Below are 9,062 nucleotides of genomic sequence, written 5' to 3'. Positions count from 1 at the left end.
CTTAAAAGAGTTAAAGGTGCTATTATAGATTGGGTTAAAGAAGTTAGTAAAAAAGAAACAGAGGAGATGGTGGGTCTTAAAGAAGAGTTAGAGGTTTTGGAGGTGACCATGGAAAGTAGGGATTTGTCCGAAGAAGAGCAGTGGGTCTTTGAAGAGGGCCATAAGCAAGTGAAAGTTATGGAGTTTTTGAAGAGTAAGGATTTGAAACAAAAGTCTCGGGTTAAGTGGGCTAAAGAGGGTGACGAGAATTCGGCGTTCTTTCATGGTTTCATTAACAGTCGCAAGGTGAGCCATGGGATTCCGGGGTTGATGATAAACGGGGTTTGGGAAACACGTCCTAATCTGGTTAAAAAAGAGGTGTTGGTATTCTTTCGAAATAAGTTTACAGAGGAGTTGGTGGTTCGTCCGTTTTTAAGATGTTTCGATTTGAAACAAGTCTCTTCTACGGATGCGAGTGGGTTAGTGGGGAGGTTTTCTGAGCTTGAAATAAAGGAGGCCGTCTTTAGTTGTGGCAGTGATAAAGCTCCCGGGCCGGATGGTTTTAACTTTCGATTTGTTAAAAAATTTTGGCCTTTGTTGGTGGATGATTTTATTAGTATTTTTAACGACTTCTACGACACGGGTGTTATTAGTAGGGGTGTTGGATCGTCGTTCATAACCTTAATTCCTAAGGTTAGCGATCCGGTATCCTTGGGAGAATATAGGCCGATAAATTTGATTGGGATTTTGAGCAAAGTTATTTCAAAAGGCCTTGCCAACAGAATGAAGAAAGTGATGAATTCGATTATTCATGAGACCCAATCTGCGTTTGTTGCGGGTAGATACATCCTTGATGGTCCGTTGATCGTTAGTGAGGTTTTGGCTTGGGCAAGACATAGTGGTAAACGATTGTTCATGTTTAAGATCGATTTTGAAAAGGCGTACGATAATGTGAATTCGGGATTCTTGTTAATGGTTATGAGACAAATGAATTTCCCGGATACTTGGTGCGAGTGGATATCAGGGGTGCTTTCTTTGGCTAGATCCTCTGTTCTAGTCAATGGCGCTCCTACTTTTGAGTTTTCCTGTGGCAAAGGTATGAGGCAAGGCGATCCTATTTCTCCTTTTCTTTTTATTATTGCCATGGAAGCGCTCTCGGGTCTGGTTAAAAAATCGTGTGTTGATGGGGACTTTAAGGGGGTTCAACTTCCTAATGATGGTCCATGTATTTCCCATTTATTGTATGCGGATGATGCCATGATAATGGGGGAATGGTCGGACTCTAATTTTAAAACGTTGAAAAGAATTTTGAGGATATTCTTCCTTTGTTCGGGCCTCAAAATTAATATTAAAAAGTCCACTCTTTTTGGTATTGGGTAAATGGTGAGGAGATTGCGGTTCGAGCAGAAGCTATGGGTTGTAGCCCGGGTGTTGTTCCTTTCAAGTATCTTGGGATTCAAGTTGTAGCTAATATGGGGAGAATTAACAATTGGGACCCGATCGTGGAGGTGTTTCAAAAAAGACTTTCTAAGTGGAAGTCTAGGACGCTTTCTATGGGGGGGCAGGGTGGTCTTAATTAAATCGGTTTTGGAGAGTATCCCGACATATTATTTTTCCTTATTCAAGGCCCCAGTAGCGGTAGTGACTAAACTCGAGATGTTGGTGAGAAAGTTTCTATGGGGTGGAAATGTGGATCTTCATAAGGTTCATTGGGTTGGGTGGGAGGTGGTTACACGTCCTAAAAAGTTGGGTGGTCTCGGCTTAACAAAGTTGGATGTTAGTAGCAGCGCCCTTTAATTGAAATGGATATGGCGGTATAGAACGGAGGGGATGGCGTTGTGGAGGCAAGTGATAGATGCAATCCATGGGTCGAGACGAAGATGGAGTTCGGTCCCCTACAACAGATTAGTGCGCGGGGTTTGGGGAAAGATTGTGTCTAGTGGAGATCGTCTCATCATTAACGGTTCGTCGTTTAATAGTTTGCTCCAAGGGCGGGTAGGAAATGGAAAGGAGATAAAGTTCTGGATTGATCCGTGGTTGAACGGGGTTCCCCTAAAGATTTTATATCCGGCTTTATTCCGTCTTGATAAAAACAAGTGGTGCGTAGTAGCGGATAGAGTTAATTTTAATGGAAGATCGGTCATTATGGCATGGGATTGGAAGCGGTACCCAGCTACGGGTCAAGAAATTGCAGAGCTGATAGATAGTACTCGTATGGCTGCTGACACGGTATTGAATGACGACTCAGATATGTGGATTTGGAATGCTAATTCGCTGCAGAATCTTTCGGTTCAGGACACCAAATTATGGGTTAATGATGCGCACAGTATGGAGCCTTCTAATGCAGCGCAATGGGTGAAATGGATTCCAGCCAAATGCAATTTGTTCTTCTGGAGAGCTGGGTTGAATCGGTTACCGACCATTGAGGCTCTTCGGCGCAGGCACATTAATGTGGAGGCTGCTGGGTGTGTTTTATGTGATGGGCCGGTTGAATCGATAGATCATATTGTCGCTGAATGTTTGTTTGCTAATGGAGTGTGGAGTGGTATTGCTAGTTGGTGTAATATTCCTCCGATTTTTCTGTTTTCGGTTCTAGACATTCATGCCATTGCGGACTCTTCCGGTTTTTCTCAGCCGAAGAAGGATATCCTTCGAGGAATCCTGGTGATTACGTTATGGCGGATTTGGAACGCAAGAAACGACATAGTCTTCAAGAAGAGGAAGGTGTCAATTACTCAACTTATCGCGGATGTGAAGGCGCTTAGTTTTCTTTGGTTCAATAGTCGTTGTAAGGGTAATGACGTTAAATGGGAGGGTTGGCGCTCTTTTCATTTTGATGTTATGTAAGTGATTGTTTATGTGGCTATCTCTGCCTTGGAGATTGGCCGGTGTTTTTTAATGAAAGTTGCCTTCCAAAAAAAAAGTTAGGGGTGTTCAAAAAACTCGTGGCTCGCAGCTCGCTCGAAAAAACTTCAAAAAAAGTTCGGCTCGAAATTGGCTCGGTTGTAAACGAGCCAGCTCAGCTCGGCTCGGTTTATAAACGAGTCGAGCTCGAGCTTGGCCTGGCTCGGCTCGTCAGCTGGCTCGATAAGGTTTACATTCTTCATTTTTTGTCCCACATCGCCCAGAAACAAAAACTAAGCAAATATCTCCCCTATAAAAGAAGGAAAAATGTACAAGGTGAGCTAACTATTTATACTTGCATATTTAGCCATTTGGTTAAATAAAATTGCAATTACGGCCGTTAGTCTATGAAGAGATTCATTTTTTATGGCTTTTTAACTAGTAAATTTTGTGGTTCTTTATTAGTTTGAGCTAGATCGAGGCGAGCCGAGCCAACTCGAATTTTAATCGAGTCAAGCTCGAGCCTCAAACCTCAGCTCGATTTGAAATTCGAGCTTGAGCCAGCTCGAATTTAGTTCGAGCTGAGCTCGAGCTGGGTCGAGCTCGGCTCGACTCGGCTCGTTTACAGCCCTAGTATGAGCTGAAGTTGAGTTAAGAGTCCAGCTGGTTTTATTGGTCCATGCTGAAATCATATCAATGAAGTTGATTTATAAGGCCACACGGTGTCGGCGTCGTTCTTGACGTTATTGCCAGTCAACGCCCACCTTCCAACACCGTCCCCTGTGTTGTGCACGACGTTGTTTTTTGGGCGAGAGATATTCCACCGGCGTGGAGGGCTAACACGAGTCGACGTGCAACTTGGTTATTGGTTGCTTCAAACTAGCCGTTCAACGACTAGTTTGATCTTTAAAAAAAAACTTTTGAAAAAACCTATATATACTAACATATTTCACACCATTTTTTGAAAACCACACACTAAATCATCCAATTTATCTTGAAGGTGCCGTGTAGAATTATGGAAAAACCAAGAATTCGAAATGTGATGTACGCGTGCGTTATTTTGCATACATGATTTCAGAGGATGATGGACGCGCAATTTGTGAGTATTATAAGGAGACTAGTCAACCAAGCATCGTAGAATTAAATGATCAAGAAAAAGAAGCGGATTTGGTTGAACATATTTGGAGCCTTCCACAAGACCACCTTGACGAAGACCAGGATGATGATTGAAGTTTATGTAATTTTTTTTTAAGTTTATGCATTTTTTTTTATTTTTAAGTTTATGTAACTAATATTTTTTTGTGGTTTTTAAAATTTATGTTTTTTATTCAATCAATATTGATGTTCTTAAATTAAATTTAATTGATTTTATTTAAATAGAAAATATAATAATATTAAATAGGTGTTACGTGTCGAATAACGCTCTTCTTCCACGTCCCTTCCCACACCCTATTTTTTCCACCACACCACTTTTCTGACTCGTGCTTACGTGTCGTCCACATGTCGCATAATGCCAATTTTTCAAGCCCCTTCACACCGTGTGGTCTAAATGGGTGAATAAATGGGGTATAAAAATGGATAAACACAAATGTGTAAATATAAAGTATATAAATAAATGAAGTGTTCAAATAAGAAGAAATTCTTTGTAAAAAGGAAAAAGAATAAATTTCAACCAATAAGAATTCTTTATTTTGCTTCATCTAATTTAATATTATTGTAATGGTATATTAGTAAACTAGTCTAAGTACCCGTGTGTTACACGGGTGGTCTTACAATAAATTATATATTCAATAGTGTTGACCGTTGACATAGGAATTTGGTGGAGAAATAGTTGATAGATTAGACGCAAGCTCGGATTCGGGTCCTCCACAAGAGTAAAGTGAGAAACGCCACCAGCCGTTGTACTAAAAAAACCCAATGATATGCCCAATTTGTTCATTTCGGCCCTTCCTTCTTGAAGCTTCCCATCCAGTTTTGCATTTCTTTAATCTTGTTTATGTGTGTACTGTGTTGTGGAACCCGACATCTTACATAGATCAGGAACAAATAAAATGTGTGCAGATAAACTAACCAACCTTTCCGCCATATTATGCGACCAGTACCGTCAAGTCAATCGAATAGTCACCATGTCATAGTCTTCATCTTCATGGGCAACATCGTCATTAGGCTCTTCATTCCCAGTTCCACTCTCGTTTGAGTCTGAATAAGTTATGATAACATGTCCCATTCCTGCAAATAACAATATCATTTATTTCATTCTAAAAACATCAACAGGTGGCATCATTGTATTTACAAATAACTTGTAAAGAATAATGTATAGTTTAGTACAAGCCAGTTTATTATGTGTTAGATTCAAACCTAAATAATCAATTCGGTATGAAACTTCATTTGAATGCTTTGGATTCATAGTAACCTAACTATCCAATCATATGTAGATCAACAATGTTGCAAAAGCTAACAAATTTAAAAAAGATTTCAAATCGGTTACCTTAATAGTTCTCTGTGGCTCAGATGGCACTACTCAACTCAATTATGGTATATGAAAGATTGTATGGTTATCAGGTGTAATCGCCAAAACCCTAGGTCATCGATCTTCACAAAAGAAGATCATGTAGGGTGAATCACCTGGCCAAAAAGTCATCGGGAACGTGCGATGGCAGCCAGTTACCACCGCGGATCATCCACGACAATTGCTGACATCTCTCTCACATCTCTCTGTCGCTCTGTGTGTGTGTGTGTGTGTGTATCTTCATGTGATAAGTGAGAAGAAATTTGGGGTTGTTGGCATACCGAAGATAGAAGCACCGTGTTGTGCCGCTGGGAACACTGGAAGCGGTGTTAGCTCCATCTTTATATCTATCTCTCTCTCTCTCCCTCTCTCTCTCTTTCTTTCTCTCTCTCTCTCTCTCTCTCTTCGCGAGTGCTTCTTCTCGCTCTAAACTTTGCATCTTCGTCTCTCTCTACGGTACTATAAAACAGAGATGACATGAAGAAGTAGAGGCGTGGCTGCCTTTACACGCAAGATGTGGCCCAATAAGGGATGCGATCATTTACAAAAAAAAAAAAAGTCGATGTTTACAGTTATAACAACCCTATCCAGTAAATAAATGTATTTGAACAATCGCATTAGCACACATCTAGCATTCTACAACAACGAAAACAAATCGATATTGAAGACCTTACCTTGGTAGAAACGAGTTGTTACGCAGAGGTGACAATGTTGTTGACAGATCATGAAAAAGGAAAAGATTAGTACGGTGCAGATTTTGTTCATTCTTTTGAAATAACACTGCAACCACAGAGTGTTTCATATATCTTTCTTTCTAAATACTAATAGGCCGCTCTATATTTAGAAAATAATAATAAAAAGAGAATCATCACATATGTACAACTTTAAATAATAACAAAGAAAACAAAATAACTAATCATAATAAAAAAAATACATGATCCTTTACTGCTCATTAATATTAGGCGCGTAATGAGTTTGATTTGCTTGAACCACTGTCATTTAACATCCAACAGCATATGAAACAAAGTTTGTCATTACGGCATAAGCAACAATTTTAATTAATAAAAAAATATCGTTCACTTCTTTTACCGTTCAAGATTCAGGTAAAGGCATACTTTTCAACTTCTTGTTTGCCATATTCGAAAATAAAACAGCAAGCCTTCAATTCAACAATCAATCAGTGTGAAACAAAAAATCCAAATCAAATTTCTTGAGTTTCTGACCCATAATCCCCATTCCCTACTGATCTACTGAATTTTATCAAATATATGCTCAGAAAAATACCTCGTCTAATCTGCAAATTTAACGCCAACTTAATCGAATCTCAATTAAAAAACCGTAATAAAAATTGCACTAGATAACCTTTCTCAAGGGTAAGTTTTTGTCACTTTACAAGTCTGGGTGATTAAAAAAACGACGGTGGACGGACTGTGGTAAAGCTACGATCACCACCTCTCTCCTTCACGGTCTCTCTCTATCTCGTCTTCGCTTTCACTATCTCTTGTTTTGATGTGCTTTTCATGTGATCAAGAAACACGAAGGTATATCCTATTTATCTTCAACAGAGCATACAATAACAAAACTCATGACTATTACACGACTAATAATCATAGCGATAACAAAAACCATTTTTATCAACACTTATTGAATTGATTTGAACACAAAAAACCCGACCCACCCATGTTAAGCCAATATATTCATTTAATTAGGTAGAAAATGGGGAAAAACTGGTCAACTTCTCTATCATGATAACATATGAAGGTTCATTTGAGAAGAATCTTCTTAAAAGAAGAAAAAATGAATTAATCTAGACCTTATATTTTTTTGATCAATGGTTGTGAATCAAAATATAATTTTTGTCCACTTTTAATAAATGCTTTAATTACTAAGGGTAGTATAGACATTTTGATATAGAATATAAATAAATATTTTAAGGAGTTATCCAAGTCTTATTAATGCAACCAGAAATTACTCCTTCACCATCATTAATGTATTGGCTCCTACACAAATTTTATTAGAAGTGACAAAATTATATAAAAATTTTGTGTCCTACACATATTTTATTATGAGTCGCAAAATTATTTAAAAGTGTTTGAGTGCTACACATTCTGTATCCTACACCAAAATATTGTTTTAATGGTGTAGGAAACCTTGAAAATGTAAGATCATGTGCAAGATTGTTTTTATTGTGTAAGGTCCACAACTATTTTATAAGATGGGCTCATTAAATGATTAGAGTTCATTAATTTGAATAGCAAAAATAAATAATAGATTCATTTAATGATTTGTTCAAATTACATTTATATCCTTTATTCTTTTTATTCGTAATTTTTAATTCTTCCCATTTGAACTTTCCACTACACGGCTAATGATCATAGCGATAATAAATACCATTTTTATCAACACTTGTTAAATGAGTTTTGAATACAAAAAAACCGAACCACCAATGCAGTTGTTAACCCGAGATTGTTTAATAAGTTAGAAAATGGTCAAGCAATGGTCAACTTTACCATAAATTCCAATATAGGGTTGAGCATTTCGTACCGGTTACCGGTACCGAATTTCCCGTACCGAATTTTTCGGTATCGGTACCATGGCATTTTTGGTACCGGTAAAATACCAAATTTTACCTTCAAATAACGGTACCGAACCGTATCGAATATTTCGGTACCGGTACCCAGTTTTGACGAATTTTGGTACCAGTTCGATACGGTACCGGTACCACCCTCACCCCTATTCCAATATGAACATCAATTTAAACTCATTTTAATGGTATCAGGTTAGAAATTTTTACAAATTGATAAAATTTATAAAAGATAAATTAAAACATTTATTAAAAAGGGTTAATTCTGACTTGATCACCCACTTGGTTATTTTCTTCTTTGTGTTATGGCAAAACAGAATTAACAAAACAGCTCACTGGCTTCCTTTGTGTCTTCGAAAGAAAAAAGCAATCAATATTGCTAATATCTTATAATTAAAAAAGCATAAAAAATGAAAAACAACTAACCTTTCTTTACAATTCTTTGATCTCCCAGAGAGAATATTTGGATTCAATTCATTTCTTAAACTGCATGACCCCAAATTTCAAGACCTCACTTTCCAATCAACTAATTTTGTTAGACCCGTTTGACAGATCCTGAAAATGGAAAAGATGAGTACGGTGTAGATCTTGTTCATTCTTTTGAAATAACACTGCAACCACAGAGCGTTTCATATATCTTTCTTTCTAAACACTAATAGGCCGCTCTATATTTATAAAATAATAATAAAAAGAGAATAATCACATATATACAACTTTGAATAATAACAAAGAAAAGAAAACAGCTAATCATAAGCAGAGCCGTCCCCGAAAATGATAAAAAAAAACTTTTGGGCCTCGTGTGAGACAAAAAAAATTGGGCCCTCTCCTTATTATATAAACTCATCAATCATTTATAAAAAAAAACACAATACGGCGATAATTGTTAAAGAAAAATAAACAAAACAAAAGTACTGTAGTAAAAACAAGTGTAATATGTGTAAACATATCCAAATTAGTTTGAAAATATGAACATTTTTATACAAATAAAATTTATGGAGAACAATAAAATGAGAAGAAAAATAAAAGAACTGGCAAATTTATGGACGCCCAAATTTAGATGTTAATATAAAAAATTAAACTAAAAAATAAGCTAGCAAAAGTTGCTCCAATTTGTGTAAGTGGAGAAGGCTGAAATTAGCCCCTTGA

Source organism: Helianthus annuus, chromosome 17, assembly GCF_002127325.2.
Source record: "Helianthus annuus cultivar XRQ/B chromosome 17, HanXRQr2.0-SUNRISE, whole genome shotgun sequence".
NCBI classification, from domain to species: domain Eukaryota; kingdom Viridiplantae; phylum Streptophyta; class Magnoliopsida; order Asterales; family Asteraceae; genus Helianthus; species Helianthus annuus.
Note: the sequence above shows the minus strand (reverse complement) of the source record.